Below are 21,706 nucleotides of genomic sequence, written 5' to 3'. Positions count from 1 at the left end.
AACTCAATGCCGACTCTTCTCTCTCTCTCTCTCTCTCTCTCTCTATATATATATATATATATATATATATATATATATACATATACATGTGTATATATATATATATATATATATATATATATATATATATACACATATACATATACATGCATATATAGACACACATATACATACAGATAAAACAAGAATATTAAAATTGCACTCGGAGAAAACAATCCAAGGGCGATAATTACTATGCTTAAAAGAAAAATGAGTTGATGGAGGGCTAACGACCTATGGTTTCAATCATTTAGTCTTCAAGAGGACAACGAATTACGTGCTCAATCACCGGCATTATCCATAAGGACTAACAGCTTATCTGCAAATACTTTTAATGAGTTACAGGCTGAATTGGTGAATATTTCTATACGAGGACTAACTGAATTGAATTGAACATAGAATTTAAGCCAAAGGCAAGTACTGGGACCAATGAGGTCATTAAGCGGGGCTGAAACGGAAATTGACAGTAAAAGGGTTTGAAAGGTGTAACAGGAGGAAAACCTCGCAGCTGACTTTGAATCAATTGTTAGGAGAGGGTGGAAAGTAAGATGGAAGAAAGAGAATATAAAAGGAGGTACAGTAAAAGGAACGAAAGGGGTTGCAGCTATAGGGGCCGAAGGCACGCTGCAAAGAACCTTAAGTAATGCCTACAGTTCACCGCATGAGGTGCACTGACGGCACCAACCCACTGCGGGCTTAAGAACGTTGAACCAGTTCGTAAGCACTTCGATTAAGGAGAAGCGGGTTGCATTAGATACAATTTTGCATAAAACCCGTCACAGAGAGTTCGCTCGAAATCAGGAATGCGATGGAATGTATAGTTTCTCAGAGAGAGAGAGAGAGAGAGAGAGAGAGAGAGAGAGAGAGAGAGAGAGAGAGATTTTATATAGATAATTGACGTTCGGTAAAAAGTTTACACTTTCTATAAAAAAAGTCGGGACAACCGGAATGTTATACGCATGTGCTGGAAGGTCAAATAGATACCAACGAATAATGCAAACAGCCAAATTACAGTGTAAAATTGGAGCATAACACTGAACATCTCTGTCTCCCAGACAATGTGCTGAGGCTTCAAATAGGAAAGGAGAAATTCTTTTTCTCATTTCCTGTTCGGATTTTCAAAAGATTTCGGTAGAAATTGTATAGACATAAAACAAGTAAAAAATGCGCCAAAGTTTCTTCGGCGCAATCGATTTTCTGTACTGCTGCGACAACGTATAATCAAGGCCACCGAAAATAGATCTATCTTTCGGTGGTCTCAGTGTAATGCTGTATGAGCCGCGGTCCATGAAACTTTAACCACGACCCGGTGGTGGCCTATCCTATATCGCTGATGGAAGTACGATCATGGCTAACTTTAACCTTAGATAATATAAAAACTACTGAGGCTAGAAGGCTGCAATTTGGTATGTTTGATGCTTGAAGGGTAGATGATTAAAAAACCAGTTTGCAGCCCTCTAGCCTCAGTAGTTTTTCAGATCTGCGGGCGGACAGAAAAAGTAAGGACAGAATAAAGTGCGGATGGACAGACAAAGCCGTCACAATAGTTTTCTTTTACAGAAAACTTAAAAGACCAAGGGGTCAAGATTGCATTGCAAGGCCTTCTGTATTTTCATGACTTGTATATCAAAGTCCCTTTCATAAACATTCTCAGATAAAAAGCAAACTTTGCTTAACATCACTCTATAAGAGTGAGGCCGTGTCTGTTTCGGCTCTGGTAACTGGATCTGACTTCGACAGATTTAATATGTAATCACGCGCGGCGGTACCTTTGTATCCCTCGTTGTAGTGGAGTGAATTAATCTTAACATGGGTTCGAGGCGTGGAGGGGGAAATGGGAAATTCGGTTCTTGTTCTTGTATACATATAAATATATATATATATATATATATATATATATATATATATATATATATATATACAATATATATATATATATATATATATATATATATATATATATATATATATATATATATATATATATATATATATATATATATACACATATACATATATATATATGATAGTATTCCATGCAGATTTGCAGATTTGCATGCGCGCTCAACACCAGCATATAAACACGAGCGCAGATTCACCAAAACCCCATTTCGCAAAGACAAATAGACACGCCAATAATATATGCATTAGCACCTGAGTATTTATTTATCCAGAAAGTCCTTCCCGGCCCCACCTGTAATAACTGGGAGGAGGCGTGAATACTCCCTTTCGCCGAGCTATTGACCCGACCGACGGGGAAGCTCGACCTCGAAGGACGACTTCAAGGGAGGGACTGTACTTGCCGGAGACCGCAGGATCATCATTAAGGATTACTTATTGCTTCCCAACTCCTTCTTCTACCACCCCTCCCTCCCTCCCTCCTCAACTCCTCCTACGCTTGTCTTGGCGTACCTACCCCCCTCCCTCCCTCCCTTCCCTTGATATCCATTGCAATCCCCCCAAAGGGCATTTATCTCCGCCATTAACTGCTTTTAAGGTTACTGATCACCTCCCTCCTTCTAATAAAAAAGGGAGAAATATAGACTGTCTTTATGGAGGAGTTTGAAGTGTCCCGCGAGGGGAGAAGATGCGTGCAGGGGAGGATGGCCACGGGACTAGGGATTTGCTTGTTTACCCTCATGCGTGTCGATTTTATTGGCAACGGGCGCGCGCGTACACACACACACGTACACACACACACACACACACACACACACACACACAAACACACGCACGTATATATAAAATTTATAGTTCTCATTCGATAAAATGACATATTTCTGTATAAAACTATCACTGCCACAATCACACTTTAATTGGTGAACTAAGGATGGGAGAATGCGAGACGGAAGGAAATAGCTTCTTCTTATATTCCTCATTTGGAGTCAAAGGCTTACAAAGACAACAGTATCGAAATAGCGTGAGGAGATCGATGAGTTGGAGGGTCTTTGGGGATGTTAATAATAAGTAAAGTGGGATGAATAGTGATCAGTCGGTTTATATATACTTACACATATACTCACACTCATATATATATATATATATATATATATATATATATATATAATGTATCAATATATATATATATATATATATATATCAATATAACATATATTTATATATATATATATATATATATATATATATATATATATATATATATATATATATATATATATATATATATACATATATACTGTATATATATAATATATATCACCAGACATATGCGTACTATGAATACCAACAAAACCTCCTAACTTCTAGATTTTCTCACGCATTCTGGATATGTTTATCTGTAGAGGCTTTTGAATCCAAGTGGCAAATATTTGGAGAAGAAGCGTTTTCCCTCCGTGGTCGGTTTCGAATCTACGCACGGTAATGAGACTGAAGTTACCATTTAGTGCAATGTGCTGCCATAACTATGCTAGGAGTGAGAAGAGAACAGAATATAGAGTTTAGGCAAGAACACAAGGCAGACTCGTAATTCAACGCTGTAGTAACACCCGTGCGGCCACCTTTCCCTACATTTGCACTTCGGAAATCAGTAGCCCTCGGATTGCATGAATGGAGGACTGTTTTCCTCTTTTGTCAAGCTTTCAAATTTTCTTCCTGGTTTTTTTTTTTTTTGACTCGACCTTAATTCGCGATGCCCTCTGGATTTTATAAAATACAAGTATACTGTTGACCAGAGACCCACACACAAAAAAATGAGGTAAGAAAACATTGTTCTGTTTGTTACGTATTATTCCTTATTGATAATCTATGATGTCATAGTAGATAATAATACAGAGGAATATAACATTTAAATCACAAAAAGTCCTGAGAGAGAGAGAGAGAGAGAGAGAGAGAGAGAGAGAGAGAGAGAGAGAGAGAGAGAGAGAGAGCGGTTTCTTTGTTATGTATTATTCATTTTTGATAGTCTATGAAGTCATAATAGTATTAAGGAATATAACATTTAAATCACAAAAAGTACAGAGAGAGAGAGAGAGAGAGAGAGAGAGAGAGAGAGAGAGAGAGAGAGAGAGAGAGAGAGAGAGAGAGAGAGAGTTTTCTTTGTTATGTATTATTCATTCCTGATAGCCCATGAAGTCATAATAGTATTAAGGAATATAACATTTATATCACAAAAAAGTACTAAGAGAGAGAGAGAGAGAGAGAGAGAGAGAGAGAGAGAGAGAGAGAGAGAGAGAGTTTTCTTTGTTATGTATTATTCATTCCTGATAGCGTATGAAGTCATAATAGTATTAAGGAATATAACATATCACAAAAGTAGAGAGAGAGAGAGAGAGAGAGAGAGAGAGAGAGAGAGAGAGAGAGAGAGAGAGAGACATAACATCCTGCCTAAAATTAGAACAGGCCATTACACACCAACAAGAAAAACAATAATATACATCCCATATACCTTCTAATAATACTAGATGACGTAACCAACAGTGTTTAAGAACTTCATTCATAAAAAGCACACAGAAGAAATAAGAGCAGCCGTATTCTTCTCTGAATGAAAAAGACTCGTGAATTCTCAAAATGAATCGGAGCAGCACAAGCCCGCTGAATGAAATGTTAGATCAAAGCAACGAAACGTTATTAAGCCCTGAAGAGGTTCGTACCACTCAGCCACTTTTAAACGGATCGTCAAATGACTGCATTTCTTAAACACTCTGCACATGATTTACCTACAATACTTGGAGTAACGAGCTGGCAACAGCATGCAGTTGCTAAGTAGTTTTTCGTGGTCAAGTGGTAAGACGCTCACCTCATGCGTTTGAATTTTAGTTGACTGTTATTACTATTATTATTCAGAAGATGAAGAACCCTATTCATATGGATCAAGTCCACTAAAAGGGCCATTGACTTGTAATTCAAACTTCCAAAGAATATGGTGTTCATTAGGAAGTAAGAGAAGGTAAAGGGAAATACAGAAAGAAGAGATCTCGCTTATTAAAAAGAAAAATCAATTAATAAATAGATAAAGATGTATTAAAATGCAAGGGGAATAGTATTAGGGTAGTAATGCATTGCATCTTCGCTTGAACTTCTGAAGTTCCAATTGCACGACTAAGTAGGGAATTATGTGATTTGGTAATTGAAGGACAGTAATAGATTACAGCCGGGGGTAGAGTGCTATGGGGCAAACAGCCCCATTCCAGTATTCTAGCTGAAAATCGGAAAGGTAACACCTTCAGGAACTACCCTTTCTTTGAAATAAAACTTGACCGTAAATTATACATATACATATATATATATATACATATATTCATATATAGTATATATATTTTAAAATATATATATATATAAATATATAAAAATGAAAAATACTGGTGTCTTTCACGAAAGCTATTTATATACAACAGACCAAAACACACACACATACACAACCACACACACACACACACACACACACACACACAGAACTATCAACTTCTTGATTTCATAATCATCATTAGACATGCTTTCCCCTAAAAGCACTGTCCCCCGTAACAAGAATTAAATGAAGAAATTCAACTGTCGCCCCGAGTTTCCACCTCATCCTTACACACACGCACACACCTGTCGAAATTGGACCTCTGTATTAGAGGCAGAATAGAACCCTTGGTCTCCATTTTATTTAATAGCAGAATAGAACCCTTGTCTCCATTTTACAGGCGACCTCTTCCAAATTTATTTATCTATTTATCTTTTTAATTACCTAATTACCAAGATGTCGTGACGCCAGCTTTAATAGCCACAGATCAATCTACCAGTCAATCATGACTGAACGCTTTAAATCCAGAGGGGTGGTGTCTCAAGAACGTGCTACCCTTCCGAGTTTCAACGATTATTTTAGGATGAAGTCGCTAGCCTCACGCCCATCTCCGATCCTCGGCTTCAAGTCTTTGTAACTGACCGGCTACCTTGTACGTAATTAAATGTACTTGATTCAGGTCTAGTTTTCTCGCTAGTTGGGTTGGTATCTTGATTCTTCGACAAAGAGTCTCAGATTTTGAATGTATTGGCTAACCATACCCACGTGTAAATATATATATATATATATATATATATATATATATATATATATATATATATATATATATATATATATATATATATATATATATATAATGGATTTTTCATTAGTAATTAAAGATTTGTGGTTGAAAAGAAAATGCTGAAAATACCTGTCAAAGGAGGGATGGGTTACTGATAACATCAGACGAAAAAGGGCAATGCTAGGCTATACATTTTTGCAAGGTCATGAACGCGTCATAAGAAGGGATAATTTGGACGGTATACCAGAAGCTTAAGAAGACCTGATTCTAGTGATGAATGAACCCACTGCAAACGTGGAATCAATAATACTAAAGACATTTAGAAGATGGAAGGCACCAGGGAATAACGGAATGTTATCAGGGATGAACTGACCTTAAATTGAAGTTAAACTTGGCATTATTAAGTAGACTGTTTTGCAGAATTTGGGATGAGGATACAAAGCCTGATGATAAGGAATGGTAAGTCTTAGCAAATATATCTAATAAAAGTGACCCGACTGGATATGGTATCTGCTATAGAGGCAAGGAACTTACGTCGGTTTTGATGGGAGTATTCCTTACACTCATCTTCAGTTGGAAGTATTCCTTACACTCATCTTCAATGGGCTAAGAGGGAAAATGATTAAATGCTTAAAGATGAAAAATCCTGTATCTAAAAAGCATGACCTGTACAGATCAACAACACCTAATATGACATGCCATGCTGTAGTGTATAGCACTTAGAATTCCATTTCTGATGCTTTTGTTTATCACGATAAAATGCATTTAACTGTGTCCACTGCCCAATATGGAAAGTTAACTGAAATTAATTATAAACAAATCAAATGCAAAGTTAACGTTGATGGGACATGGCGAAGTGAGTTTTCAGTCAATAGTGGGGCGTTACAAGGAGACATTAATTCATCTTTGCTGTTTGCCCCCCCTGGATTTTAAAAGGACAAAAAAAAATGTTGGAGTAAAAAAAAAGGAGTGTCAGATTGGACTAACTGCAGATACTTAACAGACATAGATATGCAGATGCTGTCTTCATCAGCAAAACACCGCACGATCCACAAAGCTTGTCTAAGTGACTATGTATCAAGAGAGATCGAACTTAAGACAAACCTAAGGAAAACTGAAATAAGGAGGACAGATTATGCACAGAGGGATGAAATAACGATACAAGGAGAAAGGATGAATGTGACAATCTCTCAGATATTCAGGAACGGTGATTACGTTTCTCTCGCGTTTGAAGCTAGTTGCAGACTGAAACAGGGAAACCGAATAGTGGGCAGGCTACATATATTTGGAAATCAGAGAGACTGAAATTGAACACGAAACTAAGATTATATATAAATCTAGTACAATTTGCATTGTTATGCGGGCATTAGTCATACTATTACAAAGAAACTTTCTAAAATATTTTGTCGACCTACCAATACAGCTATAAGATTATCTGGCGTCAGATGGCAGGATTGAGAAATGATGCTGTAAGAGAAATTACAGAAGGTCCACATGTAGGTGTGATAATAATGAGAAGGGGATGGAGATTATTTGGACATGTCCTCCGCACCAACCCACGGAGAAAAGTAAGTGACAGTGACTGACTGCGACCGCTTGGCTCCTGAGGGCACCAGAAGAGTTGGAAGACCCAGACTTTCTTTGATGGGAGCTTTGAGGACGGGAGGCTGGAGATGAGAGGAGATGAGAGAAAGACAAGTGGCGGAATTTTCTGCGAAACCGTTGAAGGCGATGATTGGAAAGAAGAACCCTATTCATATGGAACAAGCCCACCACAGGGGCCATTGTTTTGAAATTCAAGCCCCCAAAGAATATGGTGCTCATTAGGAAGAAGGGATCTTTCCTAGATAGTGACCCCCAAGTAGTCCAATCTTAGATAATGCCCCAAAGAATTATCAGTCCTAGCTAACGACCCCCGAACCTTGCTGGGGGTCACTATCTAGGAAAGATCCGGAAGATGTTAGAGGAGGTAAAGGGAAATACAGAAAGAAGAGATCTCACTTATTAAAAAAGAAAAAATAAATTAAGAAATCAATAAAAATGTATTAAAATGCAAGGGGGAATAGTATTAGGGTAGTAATGCATTGCATCTTCGCTTGAACTTCTGAAGTTCCAACTGCACGACATCCTCTGGGAGGCTGTGACACAGTAAAGCAATGAATACTTTCGAAAATCAAGGAAAATATCAAACTTCCAGGGAAACATTTATCAGGCTTTGAACTTCCTCGGTGTCAGCCTGAGTTTCTTCGCATTGTCAGTATGTGCTAACTTCCAATAATATTCCTATATCTGTAATTTACTCTGTTCTTATTCATCATCCTTTGTAACAAACCGTTATGGGAATTTTTTCGTGGTTTCAGTATACTCATTGCATAGATCCAGTTCATAATTAAAGGTTTAACTACAAGTTAAAATAAGGCCTGCAGAGTAGGAAGACGCGATACTTTTTGCTGTGTGAGTTGAAACACATTGACCAGTTATACCCATTAACTACCCGATGTCAGAATTGCCTACTCTATAATTTTGGTAAAGTTGAAATGCACGTTTCTCTTGATCTTTTCTGAATGCAGTTTCTAATATATCTTCACCATAAAGGCAATCATTGCCCAAAGGATGATAACTACCGCCTAAGGTAAAACAAGCTAGTTTCAACGTAGCTCGTGTTAACGATACTCAAATACTGTCAACACCATAGTGCACTTGTGCTACAACCACGCGTGGATCTGACGCAGGAAATACCTTGTCGGAGGGTTTCTGATTTATGATATGTATGCATATGATCATGCAAGCACATACATACTGAGTTTACGATAGTGACAGACATTGTATACATACACACAAACACAAATATATATATATATATATATATATATATATATATATATATATATATATATATATATATATATATATTGACACTCGCCTTTGCAGGGTGCTGATATACCCATTTTGGTTTTCAGCAAGAATTTTGGGATGAGGTGCTAGCCCAATTTCCAGGCCCCCCTTCCGAAACGTTTAAGGAGTGGGTACACGGGTAGTACGCTTACAATTACAATCTTATGCATATCAGTTTTGTTTTGTGATCACGTACGAATCTAAAATATACCCACCACTAAGTGCTACGAACAAAAATCTAATATTTCGTCGTTAAAACGTCTCTCAGTCAAGTATTATGAAAAGAAAGCAAAACAGAATCTGTCTTATTCTTAGAAGGGGAAACACAACACGAAGACACTGGCGCATTGGTGTCAGCACTTTTATATGTGTGCATAGGAAAGACCTCGTCTGTGTATGAATGAGGAAAGAAAACAAGACCCGTGTTTAGCCAAGACTAAGAGGCGCCCCGTGACTCACGAGGCCGCCGACGACGCCATCAGCGGTATAGACTTTCTTTCCCCCCCTTTTCGAGCCCTGATATACACTGGCTATATATACTTCGAGCCATGTCAGGCTGTAAGATAATACCCTTGGTTAATGCAAGTGATCACTGGCCCGCTCTCCTGCGCATGCGCGCGGGTCAATTCCTTGAAGATTATTAACGATCACTTTCGATACGGAATAAATAAAAAAAACAAGTGAAATATGCGCCGAAGTTTCTGCGGCGCAACCGAGTTTTCTGTACAGCCGTTACAGCGTATAATCAAGGCCACCGAATATAGATCTATCTTTCGGTGGTCTCGGTATGAGCCGCGGCCCTTGAAAATTAACCACGGCCCGGTGGTCGCCTATACTGTATCGTTGCCAGAAGGACGGTTATGGCTAACTTTAACCTTAAATAAAATCAAAACTACCGAGGCTAGAGGGCTGCAATTTGGTATGTTTGATGATTGAGAGTGTATGATCAACATACCAATTTGCAGTCCTCTAGCCTCAGTAGTTTTTAAGATCTGAGGGCGGCCAGAAAAAGTGCGGACAGCAAAAAGTGCGGACAGAAAAAAGGGCGGACGGACAGACAAAGCCGGCACAATAGTTTTGTTTGACAGAAAACTAATAAGGATTAAGTGGCAGAAAGTAAAGGAGCAATTGGGTCTGCCCCTTACGTTCTCATCATAGCCATTGACTTGGACTTCAGAGCTTCTCGCATGTGTCATATTTAAGTTATGCTACAATAAATACGCAAGAAAAGAATGCATTCTTTTTTTTTAATATATAAGCTACAACATGCCACAAATAACCTGAAAAACCCCTTTCCTGTGGACATTGCTGAAAGCAACATTGACATTAGGAGCCAAATAATCGAAATTTAAGCGCCGTCCCTCTGATGCAGTGGTTGTTAACCAGGGGTTGTTCGCACCCCTAGGGGGTGCGAAACCAGTTCCTATGGGGTACGAGGATGCCTATGAATAATTAAAGCAAAATATATTTTTAATATACGCATGTTATTTTTTTCTGCAAAAAAATAAAAATAAAATAAAATAAATAATAATAATAATAATAATTATTATTATTAGTATTTTTTTTCAACAATTCAGGGGATGTGAGATCTGACTACTGATTTGAAAGGGGTGCATACATTAAAAAGGTTAAGAACCACCGCTCTAATGCCGAGATTAGCGCAAAATACCAATTTAGGTTTGATGTCACGAGCGGCAGATACTAAGAAAAGCGAAACTGATACACGAACACTTCACGAATCGTATACTTGTTACAACGAACTGAGGCGATCGCGTGAATGATCAAGGGCCAGTAATCGATTGGACAATAAAACGGATGAAATAGGAGGCGAAAACAAATCTAACTCCAATCTCTGCACCTGGAAACAATTACAGCCAAAATAGGAAAAACTTTCTGAGTGACCTCGGTGTTCTTTCGTACAAAGGGTGCTGCTTACTCTTCATACGCTTTCAAGGTCATGAATCAAATTGCGAGTCGAAGACAATCTTTGTGTTGCCTCGTTTCTGCTATTTTGTTATTTCGCTGAAACTGCAACTTCGTTGATACGCAGTTAAATGAAATCGGAGTTCTTCGTTGGGCGAGCGGGTTCCGTTCTCAGCTACCACTCTGTTGGCCGCGAGTTCGACTCTCCGACCGGCCAGTGAAGAATAAGAGGAATTTATTTCTGGTGATAGAAATTTATTTCTCGTTATAATGTGGTTCGGATTCCACAAGAAGCTGTAGGTCCCGTTGCTAGGTAACCAATTGGTTCTTAGCCACGTAAAATAAATCTAATCCTTCGGGCCAGCCTCTCTAGGAGAGCTGTTAATCAGCTCAGTGGTCTGGTTAAACTAAGATATACTTGACTTAATCGGATTGGTTCTATACCCGGTATGTGTCGTCCACCTTTGCGGCGTGTTTAGTACAAGCCTGTTGGGGATGACCATAAAAACATAAACAAAAGACTGTAAATATCATATGTAGATAATGACCCCAAAAATGTATTAGTCCTAGATAACGACCCCCGAAAACCCTTGGGGGTCACTATCTAGGAAAGATTCATGAAGAGAAGAAGCTGGAAGAAATAGCAATCGCAAATGAAAGTCAGTCGTATCCGAAAAGAAAGTAAAAAATGCGCCGAAGTTTCTTCGGCGCAAACGAGTTTTCTGTACAGCGTATAATGCTGTATGAAACTTTCAGCCACAGCCCATGAAACTCTTAGCCGCGGTCCATGAAACTCAGCCACGGTCCAGTGGTGGCCTTTGTTGTTGATAATTATAGTGTTGCCAGAAGTACGACCATGGCTAACTTTAACCTGAAATAAAATAAAAACTACTGAGGCTAGATGGCTGCAATTTGGTATGCTTGGTGATTGGAGGGTGGATGATCAACATACCAATTTGCAGCCCTCTAGCCTCAGTAGTTTTTAAGATCTGAGGGTGGACAGAAAAAGTGGACAGACAAAGCCGTCACAATAGTTTTCTTTTACAGAAAACTAAAAATTATGGAAGATCAGGGCTAGAAAAAAAAGCCTGAGAAATAAACGCTCCAGGCTCTTCTCAGAAAGTTGGGATGATGGACCAGAGCAAGAAACTGGTGACTGAGAGTTGCCCAACATATAAGAGACTTCACATACGCCTGTCTCCCTTCACCTCAAAGAGATCTCTGAACTACTACGCTGCATACAGAGCACCTGTAATCAACCAATCTCGTCCTCTTTTATTACAGAATATGCTGTGCGATGTTGAATTGAATTGAACTGAATATAAAATTTATGCCAAAGGTCAAGCACTGGGACCTATGAGGTTATTCAGCGCTGAAACAGAAATTGACAGTAAAAGGTTTGAAAGGTTTAACAGGAGTAAAACCTTGCACTGTGAATCAATTGCAGTGAGAGGGTGGAAAGTAAGATGGAAAATATATAGCTTTGTGTCTTTTAATATCAGGCTTCCAAACTTCAATTCTGGAATGCCTACAGGAGGTACACGGCAGACCTTCAGCATAAGATAAGGGAAAGGGGTCGCAATGAGGACCGAGAAGGCAATAGAGTGAGAAAGAGTGGTTGCTACTCTAAACCAAAAATGCAAATGAGAGAGGCAACAGAGTGAGAGAGTGGTTTACTACTCTAAACCAAAAAGCAAAGAGAGAGAGAGAGAGAGAGAGAGAGAGAGAGAGAGAGAGAGAGAGAGATTAGAGATTCTCTTTGAGATCTCTGTGTATCGGGTGAGGATTTTAAAAATCTTATATTCCTTTCAACGCACGTGGAGGCCATAACGTGGATGTCACTGAATGAATACTTTATTCTATGATCTCAAGAAGAATTTGTTATTTAAAAATAAAAACAAATATTGCGCACCCACTCTCGTGTGAGTGCACCAACACCATACACTAATGTCTGTTGAGCTGCAGTAAGACAAGCATACCATACTGTGTGTGTGTGAATGCTTTAAGTAAGAATGTGGCTAACAGGACAAACGGCTTATATATATATGGATATATATATATATATATATATATATATATATATATATATATATATATATATATATATATATATATATATATATATGTGTGTGTGTGTGTGTGTGATTATTATATATATGCATATATATGTAAATACATTTGTATATATACACATATATTTATAATTTAAATATGTATATTACAGCCTACCCCACCGCCAAATCAAAGTCCTTCAAAGAAGGCACCGTGCTTACCCCATATAAAAATGGGTATAAAAGCACGTTAAAACGAAGAAGAAGAAGAAGAAGATACACCTACATATTTGAACGGAATTTTTAAAGACGGCTATGCTTATAAAATTTGCAGCAGTTCCTACCTGAATTAGTTTGCGGTCGATGTGCTAGTTTTCCCTTTCCTTTCTTCTGTTGCTAACGACGAGCACAGTTTTGCAGCAAAGTAAATCCACTTCACTACTAATGAGTTCAAACAGCTGTTACTCAAAAGTAAAATGGTTCACAGAGGTTCAGTTATTTTTATCGAGTGGGGGCCAAGGGGCATAGGGAGGGGCATAGGGCATTCATCTGAAACAAGTCTACTAATTGGCTGACAGGCCAGTTCAGTGAACTGAATTGAATATAGATTTTAGGCCAAAGGCCAAGCACTGGGACCTGTGAGGTCATTCAGCGGTGAAAAGGAAATTGACAGTGATAGGTTTGAAAGGTGTAACAGGAGGAAAACCTCGCAGTTGCACTGTGAATCAACTGTTAGGAGAGTGTTGAGGAAAGTACGGTGGAAGAAAGAGAATATGAAAGGAGGTACAGTAAAAGGAATGAAAGGGGTTGTAGCTAGGGGCCGAAGGCACGTTGCGAAAAACCTTAAGTAATGCCTACAGTGCACCACATGAGGTGCAGGCTACTGACGGCACTATCCCCAACGGGGGATAGAAACTAGATTCAGAATAATAATAATAATAATAATAATAATAATAATAATAATAATAATAATAATATGTCCATTTTGATGTACTTTTGTTGGACCATATCCAGGAGCTTGTAATTTTAATTGTATTATGTTGTGGTCAATAAACTTCTATCGATCTATATATCTATATCCCCAGACTTCTTTCAAATGAGCACCATATTCTTTGGAAGCTTGAATTTCAAGTCAATGGCCCCTTTGGTGGGCTTGTTCCATATGAACAACAGGGTTCATCTTCTGAATAATAATAATAATAATAATAATAATAATAATAATAATAATAATAATAATAATAATATGTATATGTATATCATAGGGTACTTCACAAATAAGAATATTACCCTATCAACTGTTTAAGTTCCAAAGCGAACAAAAAGCAGGGGAAGTGAATAAAATTCACGGCACACTTCATGTAATGTATCCGAGGCATCTTTCCAAGCGATCTGGCCAATCCGCAAGACTCATAATTGAATCCAGTCACACAAGCCAAATTCATTTAGAGTTGCGGCACGCGGATTCATATACCCACGAGTATGGAATATCAACACCTACTTCAGTGAAGAAATAGCGAACAACAACAAAAAAATCTGCAAACGCGGGAAGGTTCCGAGACAGAAAAGGAAGATTATGCTACGAGGTACACTTGGGTACGTATAGGTCCAGTAGCAAGTCATAGAAGAGAGAGAGAGAGAGAGAGAGAGAGAGAGAGAGAGAGAGAGAGAGAGAGAGTGGAAAGGACACAGGATACGGGGTTAGGACGGCGGGGGAAGGACTCCGTGAGCTGTAGAAGGGGCGTCAAGAAGTGGGCGTGAAGAGGTACCCGCACATACTCAGGGCATACCAGCAGCTCCCAGAGCATGGAGAAGCTTTTAACACCAGTGGCCCAAAGCTGGTGGTTGAGATAAGGCCATGCCTTCGCGGCCTCCTTCGGCGCACGATCTCTCCATCCATCTTCAGAAGCCTTCTTTTGGCTCGAAGGAAACAGACTGGAAAAGCCTCTGAGTGAGGAACACATAAGAACGCGTACGGAAGGCGCCTCAGAAGGACGCGATTTCGGAGATGTAAATGAGGGTCAGGAGGAGAGCAACAGCGGAAAGGGCATTACAAGAATTAGCCCTTTCGGGAATCCCTTTCGGGAATCATTTGGGAAAAAGCTGCGCGAGTAAATAGAGTCAGATGGAGAAACAAACCTTTTCGACCAAGTTTAACTATAGATGCAATGATATATGTATATATGTATGTATATATATATATATATATATATATATATATATATATATATATATATATATATAAATATACACACACATATATATATATATATATATATATATATATATATATATATATGTATATATATGTGTGTGTGTTGTGAAAAGGTTATATATGTTTTAATAGGTACACTAAATATCATTCGACCAACTGCAACGCGTCGACAGCTTTAAGAAAAAAACAAAACCAAATGTTTCAATTAAAAAAAAAAGTATATAGCACCAAGCGGTAAGACGAAATCATAAGGTAATCAGCAGTTTAGGAGCATAATTAAGAAAGCAGCCTCTCAGGTGTCCAATAAGAAACGGGACAAGAAAACTACTAAAAGACACAGCAACAGAGTGAATGAAAAGGGAGTTGACGGTCTTACTGAGAGAGAATGAGGAGTTATGATGTCCATTGAAATAGTTGGGAGATGAGGTTCATAACCAGAAGATTTTTTAAAATGACCTTGAAAGGGATGTTCGGTACAGTGACGTCACCTGAACCTTTATCTGGGAAATGAGGTTCCAGATGGAGTGCCTTGATAAAATTATTATTTGTGTTATTAATATTATTATTCAGATGAACCTTTTTCATATGGAACAAGCCCACCAAAGGGGCCTCTGACTTGAAATTCAAGCTTCCAAAGAATATGGTGTTCATTTGAAAGTAACAGACGGTAATTTTGGATCAAGGCCAGTAGCCACTCACACTGGACACAAGCTATTAAAAGCGGTTGCTAAAAAGAGCCCAACAATTAGTCCTGTATTGACTTTCAACCATTATTCTGAAAGTAAGTTAATGCATTACAACCTGCAAAACTATTTTAATTTGCCACTCTTGAACTGGCTCAGTTTCTCAGCACTTAAAAAAAATTGCCTACCCATTAATTTCAGCATCAACTACATTCAAAAGTACTCAAGTTTTGTTTACAAGATGTAATTCCCAGCGTGACCCAGGAACGGCAACAAGCTTGTTCCCAGAAACGATAAAAAATTAAGGTGTTTTTAGCTGTAATTTTGCAAGGACATCAGGCTGGTAAATAACCCTTTGACTTCTGAGATTCATCGTGAATAAATAACTTGGAATCTCAAAGAATCTGATGACAAAGATGGTGTTGTTGCAGAGTACTTGATAAATGGATATGCATATGCGTGTATGTCTACTTATGCACACCGCATGTTGGCGGATAGTTTAAAAGCCTTTAGTGAATGCAGTGGCTTACATTCATGAATGCACTTTTGCATATATACGTCCTTCGCTGCATATTCGCATGCAGGTCAGCACTGGACGTTGTCACCTGTAGAGTTCCTTCAGCATACCTGAAGTCCCTCGCAAGATTTTTTTTCTCTTCGTCGTTCTCTTGCGGCTCGACGATTCTTTACTCTTTGTTCGTTGAGTCTGTTTTCGTAAATGCTTTCTAGACAGTGATGTTGAATTGAAATGAATACAGAATTTAGGCCAAAGGTCAAGCACTGGGACCTATGAAGTCATCCAGTGCTGAAACGGAATTTGACAGTAAAAGGTCTGAAAGGTGTAACAGGAGGAAGACTCGCAGTTTGTACTATGAATCAACTGTTAGGAGAGGGTGGAAAGCAAGGATGGAAGAAAGAGAATGTGAAAGGAGGTACAGTAAAAGGAACGAAAAGGGTTGCAGCTAGGGGCCATGGAAGGGACGCTGCAAAGAACCTTAAGTAATGCCTACAGTGCACCGCATGAGGTGCACTGACGGCACTAACCCCCTACGGGGTACAGTGATGTTGCATAATAAACCACCTCTAAAATCTAGCACCTCACGTGTATCATTTTTACTTTTTCTTTGAGTACAGGTGGCAAAATCTTTACAGAAACCGAATAAAACAAAAATAATACAAATCGCAGCAACAAATAGCAGTTTTTACGAAATTCAAGGCGCCTTCTCCATTTGGCACGCAATGGAATTTCCATTCTGCTAAGACGTTTATTGGGCAATTTTCGTCTCCACTTTCTAAACCACCGCTGCCTTAAGAGTTAAGTGCAGCAATCTGTTAAAGATCCATGATGGTTGGATTCTTCATGTCGAATAAAACTATTTCTATTCAAACAGCTGTACGGTCATATTCTTATCTTTTTATCAAGTCGAGCAAGGCTTCTGCTAGAAGAGTGTTTGTTTATAGGCTTCTTTCAAACAGATGGAAGTTAAATAATTCAGTAAAATTCAATGGCTGATAAAAATTTTAATCTCGAGAAGGGGGTTGCATGAAGGACTGATCGAACTGGTTGACCCCCAAGTTCGTGCTTTCCGCAAGCAATGCCCAAAGTAATATCGATGGGATAACCAAAAGATGGCGATATAGACAGCTGGATTAAGACAAGATGGAAATAAGAGCTGGGTCAATCCAATTACAATAGAGAGAATGGCGTACCGAGAGCTTTTCCATATATCACAGGAATACACCATAAATCACAAGCTATTCTGAGAGACACAATTCGTGCTGCGCCAAAATGGGTATATTTTGCTTCCCTGGGGCAGATTCTGCCCGGTCAATGATATGACCCTTCTAGGGCAAAAGTCAGGGATTCAGCTTCCAGATTCTCAAATTTCATCTTGACAGCTGAAGACTCAAGTAAGAGAGAAGTAAATAGTGGGTGATGAAATCACTGGAGAGGAACAAGTTACATCTGTCCCGCCCTCAGAGACTGTACTGCTTCGCATAACTGGAATCACCCATTGAAACGACTTTAGAACAGTTTCCTGGAAAATCTGTAGTGTCCCTGTTAACCAAAACAGTAAAGTACATACTTGACGTTAGTTGGCCGTGGTGGGTCGCAACCACAGCAGAGAATGGTAAGGGGCCTAACCACAGGCATGATCAAGAAAGGCAAGGGGCTAGCAGCCTCAGAGTAAAAAGACTTTGAGAATTGGAAGATTTTTATATATATATATATATATATATATATATATATATATATATATATATATATATATATACATATACATATACATATACATATAAGACGATTTATGAAGAATATGAATGACATCAGTATGTACTGTAGAGTATCGTTTCTTTAAGTGCTTATGGAACATATCGAAGGGATGCGTCTACTTTATTATTATTATAATTATTATTATTATTATTATTATTATTATTATTATTATTATTATTCAGAAGATCAATCCTATTTATATGGAACAAGCCTACAGGGGCCAACGACTTTAAATTCAACCATTAAAAGAATACTTGACCTGTATCAACAAAAATAAATAATAAGAAATGTAGACAAAATGTAGAAATTTCCATCCTTATTCTATTACTCCATGCTCATCGATTAGAATTATTAGACGTCCTCATCATTCCCTTAAACACAAACAGCTGATGTATCCTGTACAAGATGCAAAACACTTGTGTGTATGTGTGAGCGAATGAATAAATTTCTCGCCGAATCGTTCACTCCAACGACCAAATCTCAGCTCATGTACTGAAAGTGCTAAAAGCAAATATCTTGCAGCTAGACACTTCACGAAACTTCATTAAACGACGTTTGATATCATAAGATCTTGCAGTCTCATTCCGACATGCTAGATCAATGGCGCCAATCAAGAACCAGATTTTCAGGTGGCGCCAACGGAGAAAACAACCTAGTTGGCAACTCCTACGTTCTCCGAATGTAAACAAAACGTTCGATTTCGAAAACATGAGCTTGGCATTTTACTGTAAGAGAAGCCTGTCGTTTAATAAGGTTATTCAGCAATGACTTATTTTACTGTAGGGGAAGCCTGTCGTTTAACGTTGAAAGTTATTTAACAATGGCTTATTTTACTGTACAGGAAGCCTGTCATGTAACGTTAAAAGTTATTTAACAATGACTTATTTTACTGTAGAGTAAGCCTGTCATTTAACGTTAAAAGTTATTTAACAATGACTTATTTTACCGTAGGGGAAGCCTGTCATTTAACGTATAAGGTTGTTCAACAATGACTTATTTTACTGTAGAGGAAGCTTGTCATTTAACGTTAAAAGCTATTTAACAATGACTTATTTTACTGTCAGGGAAGCCTGTCATTTAACATTAAAAGTTATTTAACAATGACTTATTTTACTGTAGGGGAAGCCTGTCACTTAACGTTAAAAGTTATTTAACAATTACTTATTTTACTGAAGGGGAACCCCGTCATTTGACGTTACAAGTTATTTAACAATGACTTATTTTACTGTAGGGGAAGCCTGTCATTCAACGTTAAAAGTTATTTAACAATGACTTATTTTACTGTAGGGGAAGCCTGTCATTTAACGTTAAAAGTTATTTAACAATGACTTATTTTACTGTAGGGGAAGCCTGTCATTTAGCGTATAGGGTTATTCAGCAATGATTTATTTTACTGTACGGGAAGCCTGTCATTTAACGTATAAGGTCATTCAACAATGACTTAAATAGGGATACGAATCCACCTCACACACCCACACATTTGAGCTGCGCGTCTATTAAAGGCGCGTCTACAGTGGGACTTAACGATTTCCTTTTATCACTATCAAAAGACTCATATTCTCTGATCCATGACGACCCTTGTGCAGGCAATGATACCCGTGACTTAATGCCTCGAAGATAAACCCAGGGCACTGATCGGGGTATAAATCCGAGCGGAGTGTGAAGTTCTTTTTTTTTCTATTTGCTCTTTTAAAGGCTAGTAATGTACCACTTCTTTAAGCTAGAAAAAATTGTAATCGGGAAGAAGCTGTGTGTGCGTGTGTGCGCATGAGAGAGAGAGAGAGAGAGAGAGAGAGAGAGAGAGAATTTGTCTTTGCTTTCACTGCTTCTTTTAGTAATAAATGCGCACTACCGTAGTACGACTAGACCAGAAGAATCATATGAAAATTATTACGTTAGATTTTACTACAAAAGGCACAAGGTTTTACGTATATACATTAAGTACATGATTATATATATAAATACATATATATATGTATGTATATACAATATATACATATATATATGTATATATATTTATATATACATATTTGTGTTTGTGTGTGTGTGTGTGTGTAATTGTAATAGCCACAAAGGCTTTGTAGTGACAGGCATATCCAAAAAAGCGCGAAGAATTCGAGAAGTTAAGAGGGAATTGTGGCTATTACACTTACATACGTATCTGGTAAAATTGACCTGTAGATTCTATATATATATATATATATATATATATATATATATATATATATATATATATATATATATATATATATATATATATATATATATATATACGTACCTAATTAACTTCAAGAGGAGGGACCACAGCCTGTTGCTAGGCAACCCTCTGTTATGAGGTAAAACATATAATTACCAAAATCACTGGCACTTCTCGGGGCAGAAATGGTGATGAGGTTGCGACTGACATGGTATTTTCTCCCTCATTGGATTCACAACCCTCTACAGTGCACTCCTTTGCCTAGAGACGCTTTAATTAGAAACTTCTCCTGACGGCAGTGTCCAGTTGGTAACCGTTGCTACCACCACCACGTTTGCAGTCAAATACAATTAACTGATCTGACTACAATGTTGTAGAAGTTCTACTTCGAAAAGGGATGCACCCACGACTCAGTAATTAAAGCGTGATGGTTGGTGGCAGTTCCGTTGTGTCGCATTTTATCTACAGCCACTTACTGTTAGCAGGCATATATATATATATATATATATATATATATATATATATATATATATATATATATATATATATAATATTCATACATATATTCATAAATATATGCACGACGTGATAAAATAGTTATCGAAAATTTTGTCAAATTATAATCCTTCCAATAATCTAATTAGTACGAAAACTTTGGGGATCTGTTTAAAGAAAAAATACATTAATACATTGGTAGCAAACATTGCTATAATTACTAGAATGTTACTGAAACTGCTTCAGCTTTTAAAACATATTCTCCAGTTGCTATTATTATTATTATTATTATTATTATTATTATTATTATTATTATTATTATTATTATTATTATTATCATTATTATTATTAATATTATTATTATTATTATTATTTTATTATTTTATTAAATTATTATTAATTATCATTTTGTAAAAAAATGAAAAAAAATATAAGTTTCATTCGAATAGACTGTCTATATATGAACAGAGGAAAAACGAACAAAGGCATTAGCACACAATTAAATATTAAATAACTATTATTAACATATATAATAATATTTCACTGACAAAGATACGAATCAAACTGCAGGCTAATTTTCAAGTTCCAGGGAGATGACATGGAATACCAATCTCATGCAAATAAGCCTTCAGATTAGTAATAGCAAGCACCTGGAGGCCTTTCAGTCATAAATGTTCCTGAATAATCATCTGTTGTCAAAATAAAAGAACTAATATACAGACCCATGATAAGCCGATACTTTTATCGAACCAACGAAAGAATAAGAAAAAATTAAACGAACGGGACAAAGGAATCCAAAACCTGAAAGGATGCGCCATTCGAAGATGACTTACTTGTATGTACGTATTTCCTAAAGTATTTTTTCCGACCTTCTAATAGATAAAGAAAGATATACGATTTATGAACG

General features: G+C 37.5%; 1 protein-coding gene across 6 annotated transcripts in view; it reads right to left on the bottom strand.

Annotated features, from left to right (window-relative positions):
- LOC136853180 (transcription factor GATA-4-like) overlaps positions 1-21,706 on the bottom strand; it is a 498,363-nt gene that overhangs the window by 43,207 nt on the left and 433,450 nt on the right. The window lies entirely within an intron of this gene.

Source organism: Macrobrachium rosenbergii, chromosome 26, assembly GCF_040412425.1.
Source record: "Macrobrachium rosenbergii isolate ZJJX-2024 chromosome 26, ASM4041242v1, whole genome shotgun sequence".
NCBI lineage: Eukaryota > Metazoa > Arthropoda > Malacostraca > Decapoda > Palaemonidae > Macrobrachium > Macrobrachium rosenbergii.
The sequence above is the reverse complement of the archived record's forward strand: the minus strand, read 5'-3'. Positions and strand labels throughout refer to the sequence as shown.